This window comes from Physeter macrocephalus, chromosome 13 (assembly GCF_002837175.3).
Source record: "Physeter macrocephalus isolate SW-GA chromosome 13, ASM283717v5, whole genome shotgun sequence".
Taxonomy (NCBI): Eukaryota; Metazoa; Chordata; class Mammalia; order Artiodactyla; family Physeteridae; genus Physeter; species Physeter macrocephalus.
The window spans coordinates 2499180-2509345 of NC_041226.1; positions in this window are offsets into that span (position 1 = coordinate 2499180).

The following is a 10166-nucleotide window of genomic DNA, read 5'->3' on the forward strand; positions in this document are numbered from 1 at the left end:
CAAGTCACATGATGCAATAATTAATAAATGGCCCAGAGAACAGACCCTCAGGAAGGGGCAGAGGAATCCAAGATGATTGCACAGAGGGGTCGGACCCAGGAAGAGCCTGAAGAAGGGGAAGGACTTTGACTGGAAGCACAGAAACGGAGAAGCCTGGCAGCCAGGGGGATCTTAGACGTCAATACAGGTAGATGGAAATTTCCTACAAACTCTACTGCCCCTTCTAGCTCCCTCTAATCAAGGAGAAGTTAAAGACGTATTCCACGCAAAACTGGAATTCGAGAGACAGCATATAAATACGTATCACAGGAATCTACTTGGTACATACCAGAAGTATATATGGGTGTGTAATATCAGATGGATATATGTCACATCTCAGGGATAGATATCATGCAGTATATACGTTTAGGTATCACTTCATATCATATCAGAGGGACCCAAATCCTATCTATGATCTAAGCCTGAAATTCCTGACCATCAGAGTTTGCTTTTCCCAAAAAAACCCTCAAAGAAAGTGGCATCCACCCTTCAGAGGCATACATTTCACTCCCAACAGCTAACAACATCCCACAAACAGCCAAGGAGGCATCGGGATGCAACTCCTCCTCTGGCGGGTTAATCTGAGAAATCTGTCTGGGGATTTCTCTTCGTGTTTGCCGGTCATGAGGCTTTTAGTTCTCCAGTTGGTACCACTGTGTCTCCAGCCTTTCAGCCTCACTTACCCCAGTGATGCCCGCTTACCCATGAGAAGCCACATTTACATGGCTCTAAACACCAACTGCCCTGCATGCACTCATCTTCCTCCCATTTCACTGGTGACTCCTTCTCACTACACATCTCCTCCTCCTCCTCTCCCCAAACTCTAAATGTTGGAGGGACCAAGAACTGAGTCTTCCAGACTCTTCTCTCTGCAACTATACTCCATCCCTTAGGTATCTTATCCAGTGTCGTGGCTTAAGTCCTAGCTTCCATCTTTATAGCTCCAGCCTGAAGCCTCCCTCCTCATCTCCTGATGCATACGTGTGCTTACAAGACACATCAGCTTTGATGTCTTAAAGGGGACTCAAATTTAGCAAATCCAAAACCAAACTCCTCATCACTCCCTTAAACCTGCTTTTCCAGCCGTCTCAAATCAGCCCACAAGACCATCATACATCATTGTTTGGGGCAAAAATGTGAAGTTCTCTCCAAGTTGGCTCTTTTTCTCTGACCTCACATCCAACCCATCACCAAATGCATTGACTCTGGGCAACATGTCCTCCACACTGACCCGCACTCTTGCCCAAGATGTGGTCACCTCCCACCGGGACTGTCACAGTAAATGTCTGTCACGTTGCCCGATCATTGCAATCTACTCAATCCGTGGCTTACATAACAGATTACACCTCACAGTCTGGAGGCTGGACGTCCAAGATCAAGGTTTGGTTTCTCCTGCAGCCTCTCTCCTTGTCTTGAAGATGGACTGCCTCCTTGCTATGTCCTCACACAGTCTTTCCCCCTTTTCCTCCCACCCCTAGTGTCTTTCTTGTGTCCTGATCCCTTCTTCTTACAAGGGCACCAATTAGACTGAATTAGGGCCCCACCCTAATGACCTCATTTAACATTAATTATCTCTGTAAAGGCCAAATCCTTAAATATAGCTACATTGGGGGTTAGGGTTTCAGTATATGAATTTGGGGAGGACACAAGTCAGTCCATAATGGTATCATTCAACAGTTTCCCATCTCACTCAGAAAACAAGCCAGTATCTTTTCAGTGGCCGGGGAAACGGTACCGGGTGTGGCCACCCTGTCTCCATTCTCTCCCCAGCTCCCGCACTCAAGCAAACTGGCCTCTTTGCCGTTCCTGGAACAAACAGGCACACTCTTGGGACTTGCAGTTCTCTCCTCAGAAGAGTCTTTCCCTCCCTCTCACACTGTTCTCAGGCCTTTACGGAAATGCCACTTATCTAAAAGACCCTCCTGCCTAATTTACAGCCTCACCTTGAACACCACGACACACTCTCCTGCTTTATTTTCCATCAAGACACCCATCACCATCTTGCCCTATGGTGACATGACACATATTTTACATATTTATGGGTATCTGTCTGGCACCGAGCTTCATGGTGGCTGAGGTCTTTGTTTTATTCAATGCTATTCTTCATCATCTTGAACAGGAACAGATATTCTCCTATCAAGGTGACAGAAATTCATGACTGTTTTCAAGGGTACACTGCAGACAGGAATTATCAACTATTTCTAGAACTTATTTGGTCTTGGCCACTAAATGACCTCCACTTTCTCCTACTTGATAATAAACTTGTACTGGTTTTTGGATCTCTTTCTGGCTGCTGACTTTGCACAGCTACTCCAAATCCATTATCATTTCTTGTTTCTTTGCTTGTATACTTCGAACATGCTGAAATCAGCACATATAAATTCAGACCTCAAGGGTTTTTCTATGAAACCCCTTGGTTTACTGAGGTGTTAACATAAACAATAGTACTACAAGGAGTTAGAAATTTTAGATGAAAGAAGAGAACATTTATTGAGCACCTGCCATGCGCCAGGCACTTTAGAACCGCAGGATTTCGTTGAGCCCTTACAACAAGCCTCTCTGTTACTAGTTATTAAGATTATTGATACTGTATTAAGTCTACTGATTTGACTGTCTCCTCTCACAGACAGGAGCGAATCCTGTTTCTTGAATATAAGAAAATCTACTGGTTTTTTTTCTCCTGAATGTGCAGAGTTAATTTACAACTCTTAAGGATTTTATATAACAAGAAGCTTATCTTCTCCAATGAGCTAACATTCTCCTGTCCTGACACAGCCTCCATCTCAGAGACGCGGTATAAACAGGAGGCAGGAGGGGAGAAAGGCACCGGCTTCAACAATTCCCCTAGTACAGCATAATGTAGTCATTAAGAAGAGTCTGGATTCCTGAGTGCAAAGCCCAGCTCTCCCATTTACTAGCGTACATCTTGGGAAGATACTTCACTTTTCTGTAAAATGGGAAGGATGGCGGCAATGACAAGGACAGTATTCACAGAGGTGTTATGCCCACAACCTGTAACAGCTTCAATAATGTAAGTTATTGATCTGCAACTTGCTTTTTTACATTTGCACAAACACGTCACATATGCTTCCCGATGATAAGCATTTAGGTAATTTCCAATCTTTTACTTTAATAAACAATGCCAAGCCAAACATCCTCATACATATTTCCACAGGTTTATGTGAAAATCAATCCAGGATATATACAGAGAACAGAATTGGGGAAATGTTCATCTCCAATTTGTCTAGATATCACGAAATCGTTCTCTAACGTGTCTGTACCGACTTTTACTGCACCCCAAGCAGTGAGTGACACCCTCCCCGTCTCTTGATTGTCAGGCTTGATGAATGTGCCCATCTGATGTGTGTGAGATGATGTCATCAGATATTCCGTTTTCAATTCCCTGATGGTCAGTGAGGCTGGATATCTTTTCATCGTGTTGGCCTTTCAGATTTCTTTTTCTGCCAATCGCTTATTCACCATCGTATCTGCTACATTTTATTGGTCAAGGTAATTCATAAAACCAACCTTGATTTGAGGGGAGGAAAAATAGAGTCCACCTCTAAACAGACAGGGCATCACACACACAGAGAGGGGAGGAAGGAACTGACCACTGCCATCTTCAAAGGCTGTCCATTTATCAGTCGTGTTGCTTGCTTTTTTGTAATTGTTTAAGTTAATTTTATAGGAATTATATATCGCTCCCCAAAAATATCTCTTTAACCATTTAAGTTATTACAGAATATTGAGCAGAGTTCCCTGTGCTATACAGTAGGTCCCAAATGAAAAGAGAATTTGAAAAGAATAGATAACACACATATGTATAACTGAATCACTTTGCTGTACACCTAAACTAACACAACATTGTTAATCAACGGTACTCCAACGTAAAATAAAAATAATAATAATAATAATTCTTTGTAATTTATGCATCACAAATGCCACTTCCCAGTGTGTGGCTGGTCTTTTCACACTTTACAGAGTCTTTCGAATCATAGAAGTTTTTGGTTTTAATATAGTCAAATTTATTGCCTTTGTCTCATGAACTGTGATTTTTGTGTCTCTTTTAAGAAAATCTGTGCTCTCCAAAAGTCATATTCTGCTGTTCCTCCAAATGCTTTAAATTTTAGTATCTACATTTGGGTCATAAACCATTTGGTACTTATTTTAGTACATAGTTTGGGGTAAGAATAAAATCTATTTTAACTTTTTTTCATGTCACAAGCCAATTCCCCCAGCAGAGTTTGTTAAAGAGTCTAGATTTCTTTATTTGTTTGTAATGTCCTTCTGCCATATAATAAGTTTCCTTATATTTATGGGTCTATTTGTGGCCTCTCCAGCTATAATACAACACTATTTTAACAACTTAATAAATAAATTAAGCCTGAATATTTGGTTTGATATACCCTCATTTTTCTTCTTCAACTTTTCTTGACTATTAATGGTTCTTTGCTTTCTCATTCAAATTGCAGTCAGTTTGTCAAGTTCCACTTATTAGTATCCTGATTGCTATTACATCACATTTTAAAACTTAATTACATTATATGCAATCCCAATAAAAATCTCACCAGGCATTTTTCATTTTTTTCCTTAGAAATTGACAAGCTGATTCTAAAATTAATATGAAACCATCTAGTGCGTAGAAATCTGGTATATCCAAAGCAGTCTTTGAAAAGAATTAAGTTGAAGGACTTATACTCTTTGATTTCAAGACTTCTTATAAAGCTGTAGTAATCAGGCTTTGGTGATACTGGCATGAAGACTGACAAATAAATCAATGGAACAGAAAAGATCCCAGAAATAAACCCACATCTGTACTGACATTTGATTACCAGCAAAGTCAGCAAAGCAACGACAGAGAGGAGAACCTTTTCCATAGGGATGGCAGGAACAACTGAACACCGTCCGGAAAAACAGACTGTAACACCCACCTCAAAACAAACACAAACATAACTCATCATGGATTACAGACCTACACTTAAATGTCAGAACTACAAAGCTTCTAGAAGAGAACATAACAGAATATCTTCATGACTTAAGACGCAGGGAAAGGTTTATTTAATAGGACACAGAAATTTAAAGCCATAAAAGAAAAAAATAATCTCTCAAAATGAAAAACTCTACTCATAAATTCATAAATAGATACTATTAAAAATGAGTAAGAAAGTACATACTGAAAGGAAATATCTGTTTATCTGACAAAGACTCGCTATACAGAAGAACGCCTTCAACTCGATAATAAAAGCCAGTCTAACAAAACACGTGCAGAAGATTTGAATAGGTACTTCCCAAAGTACCACATGTGAATGGCCAACAAGCACGTGAAAAATTTCTGAGCACGATTAGTCATCAGAGAAATGCTTATAAAACTATAATGAGATACAGCTACATACCCATTAGAATTAAACAGACTGACAGCACTAAACGTTGGTGAGGATGAGGGGAATCTGAACTCTCATGCATTATGCGTAGGAACGTAAAATGATAAACCTCTCTGGAAAAATGTAAGATGGTGTCTTAAAAAGCTAAACACACACCTACCCCATGACGAGCAATTCTACTTCTGGGTATTCACCCGAGAGAAATAAAGTATGTGTCCACAGAATGATGTGTATGGAAACGTTCATAACTGCTTTATTCTTAAGAGACAAAATTTGGAAAGAAGCCAGTGTCCATCAATAGGGGAATGGAAAAACAAATTGTTTCAATAAAAAATGTTATTCAAAAATAAAAAGGAACAAACTACTAAAACATGGAACAACACGAAGGAATCTCACATACATTATGCCGAGTGAAAGAAGCCTTACTCGAAACAATAGACACTGTGTGATTACATTTATAGGGAGCTCTAAAATAGGCAAATCTAATCTAGAATAGAAAAACTCAGAACTGTGGTTGCCCACAAGGATTAAGGACATGAGGGCACTTTCTTAGGTGGTGGTCGTGTCCCACATCTGAACAGAGTTCTGAATTACCCAAGCGTACACGCTGTCAAAACCCATGGAATGTTCTGTAATGACCTAAATGGGAAAAGAATTCAAAAAATAAATAGATACATCTATATGTATAGCTGAATCACTTTGCTATACACCTGAAACTAACACAACACTGTAAATCAATTATGCTCCAATACAAAAACAAAATTTAAAAAGAAGAAATTTAAAAAAGAAAAAAAAAAAAAAGCTCATGGGATGATGGCATACATAAGACCTGCCTTCCGTCATCCAAAGCAATCGATGTATATGAAGAACGTCAGCCTCTACACTCCCTGGAAAAATCATCTTCCTGAGACAGGAGTTTCTCTTGTTGGGGAAATCTCCCCCCAACAGGAAATGGGGGCACAGGAATCTGTGGAATGCGACAGGGGTCAACACAGACTGTGCTCCACCTGGAGCACAGCTTTGAGACGAATCTGGACCCTGCCGTGTCCTAACTGGGTAATGCAAGTGTTAGAAGTCACTACTCTTGCCAAAACTTCCTCCTTCAGAACTCGGGATGATAATATTATTATAAATAAAGGCTGAGCATTTCATGTGGCAATTAGAACAAACTTATGTATTTCAGTCCCATTTTCATAACCAGAGTCTGGTTTTAGGCAGGGGCTCAAGCCCAGCTCAAAATTTGGTGTAGAACCTATACATTGACTTCACTTTAAGTAGGAACTGAAGCCCCTGCCCCAGCCCCAGGGTCTGTTTCCAGGAGTGATAACCCAGGGGCCACGGCAGTGCAGCCCGCACTCAGAACCTAGTTCTGGGGTCCTCCTTCTTTCTGGCAACTGAGAATTTCCTATTTTTCATTTAGGGTTTTTGGGGGCTCTTTATTTTATTTTTGGTCTTGGCTGTGTATTTTGAAAATGTTTATACTTCATGCAGCATTTCTACGTGTTTGCAGGGAAAGAATATCAAGGAAAGCCATTCCTCATCATGTTCGCACTTTAACTTTTATAAGTCTGGTTTCTTCCTCTACAGAATGGTACTAGTGATGCTAATAATACTTCATATCTATCACTAAGGTTGATGAGAAGATGAAGGGAGACTAAGCATGCAAAGCACTGGTGTATTAGATCTCCCTTCTAGAACCTAGTCCAGTGTGCAACCAATCTCAAAGAACAAAGTCAAAGGATTTACGTGGGTCCCTACCAAGAAAATGGGCAAGGAAAAGAAATAAAAGCTTATACACTGGAAAGAAAGAAGTAAAGCCATACTTATTTGAAGATCATAAGATTGTACACTTAGATAATCCAGTAAACTAAAGACAACATATTAGATGCTGTAAGATAAATACGAAAAACAATTGTATATATCGATATACTAGCAACAATTAGTTATTTGATTTCTAAAACACTGTAATTTATAACTGATACCTAGGAATAAGTCTAACAAAAAATAAACAAGACCCATACACAGAAGAGTATAAAACACACTGAGAGAAAGAAAAGATTTAAGTAATGGAGAGATATTCCATGTTCATGAATTGGAAGACTTAATATTTAAGTTGATTTTTCCCAAAATGAAGTACAAATGTAATTCAATCCCAATCGAAATCTCATCAGGCGTGTGTGCACATGTGCATGTGTAGAAATAGAAATGTAAAAATTAAGGGCGGGGCAAGTCAATTTTGAAAAAGAGCAAAATTGGAGGGTTAGAGTTCCAGATACAAAGACTCGTGAGCACGCAGCGGTCATTAAGACAGCCCAGTGCAATCAAACAGGAAACCCAGGAACAGATGCCACCTTTACAGTCCCTTGATTATGACAGAGGGGACAGTGCCCCGTAGTGGGGAAAGGGCATCCTCTGCAATAGTGAAAGTGGATTAACTAGATATCTATTCCGGAAAAAAAAGTGCCCCACTATGTACTTCACACCATACATAAAAGGACAGATGGAACGCAGATTTAAAGATATTAAGCAATAAACCTCTAGGAGGTATCATAAGGGGGAGTTCTTCGTGGTGCTGGACAGGCAAAGATTTCTTCAACAGAACACGAATGCATTAACCATAAAGAAAATCTAGTTCCTTAAAATTAAGACCTTTTGTTCATCAAAATTCACTACTAAGAGAGTGAAAAGGCAAAAAAAAAAAACCAAAAAATCATTCGCAAAACATATATCTGCTCAAGGAAATCATATTCAGAGTATAGTATATACGGAATTCCTAAAAATTGATGGAAAAAAAGATATAACCTAATTTATAAATGGGGAAAAGACTTAAGTAGTCACTCTACATGAAATAGTTTTCAAAATATTTAGTCATTAAGCAAAAACAAATTAAAAGCAAAATGAGATACCCAACCACAGGAGTGGCTAAATAAATATATAATAACAAAAACTAAGTACTGGTAAGGATGTGGAATAATTTAGACCTCTCATACACTGCTGGTGAAGTTGTAAACTGGCAAAACCATTTTGGAAAGCATGCCCATACCCTATGACGTAGCAAATCCACTTCCAGATACATAGTTAACTGAAACGCATGCATCTGTGTACAAAGACATACAGAAGAATGTTCACAGCACAGGCAGCAAAAGCAAAGATAAGCAGATGGGACAGCTGCAGACTTTAGAACTTCTGTGCAGCAAAGGAAAGAATCAAACAGAGTGAAAAGCTACCTACAGAACTGGAGAAAATGTTTGCAACTCATGTATCTGATGGTAAATATTTGCAACTCACGTATCTAGATTAATATCTAGAAAATATAAAGAACTCAACAACAACAACCACCAAAACAACCTGGTTAGAAAATGGGCTAAAGATTTTAATAGACATTTCTTCAAAGAAGATATACAAATGGCCAACAAGCATAGGAAAAGATGCTCAGCATCACTAATCATTAGAGGAATACACATTAAAACTACAACGAGATGTCACCTCTTACCTATGAGGATGGCCACTGTCCAAAACAAAACAAAACAAAACACACGGTTGGCAAGGATGTGGAGAAATTGGAACCCCTGTGCACCTACCCCAACCTCATGATCCAATTAAATTGAGAATTCCATACCAGGCACTTTAAAATGTAAGCAAACCCAATTTACTAAGTGTAAAGGGCAAAACTGGAAAAGAAGGGACTGCATTCTTTATGCCCCCAAGGGCCCGGTAGACTGGCTTGAGTCTGAGGGACCTGCATCAGGATGGAGGCTGCCAACACTGGATGTGACAGCGACCTTTCCCTCAGAGATTCTGCGTTCATTGCTGCCAGTACCCCATCTTTAATTATTAAGGAGAAAGTTATGGGATCCAAGGTAGGTCTCGGAATATCTGTACCGTTCCTCTAACTTAAACAAGACAGAGCTGAGTAATAAGAAATTGTTTCACAGCCACGTTCCCATGAAAAGCACAAAATTTCCTCTAAAACACTGTACACTCCAAAAGCAACATACTCAACAACTAAATCTCATCATACTCCGTATGTTTCTTACTTTACTTTTTCTCAGTGCATAAAATCTTAACAAGATTCTTTTAAAAACTCCTTACGGGAAATCTGACACCACCTCATTTCTTTACACTCCAAAGTGAGCTGTTTAACTCACGCTTAAGAAATTTCCCATGTCTTTCTCTTTGTTTTTCCTCTCCTGGCTGGCACAATTTTTGATATGTAGTAGGTACTACTTTATTTGTTTAATTTTATTTAATTGAAGATATAAAATCAAAGTTTAAATGTTCATAAAAGTTTAAGAAGGAAAAATTTTTTTAAATCACTAAAGTTGAAGCCAATGAAATGACAGGAAAACTATAAAATACCTATTTTCTTCCATCCCAAAAGTCCTTCTTATTCTATTACAGATTATTCCAAAGCATTTTAAATGATTTTTTTTTCAAAACCAACAAAGAGCAAAAGGGTAAAATTTTAAAACACAATACAGGAGTTTGAGCAAATTCAGAGTTTTCTCATCATTAAAGTTAATGAACCTTTGAGACTATAGTTTTATTATGAAATGATGATGTTACTCTTGAAATCTGTTCATGACTATTCATGGTGAAGCAGTTTTAGGTTCACCGAATTTACATGTTGCATATTACAGAGCGAGACAGCTTGAAATCCCATAGCCAAGAAACACTGTGCCTTCCAATTCAAGTTAATTTATGTCTTAAGTTTATAGATATGTAAACCCGTAACAGATATTTTCA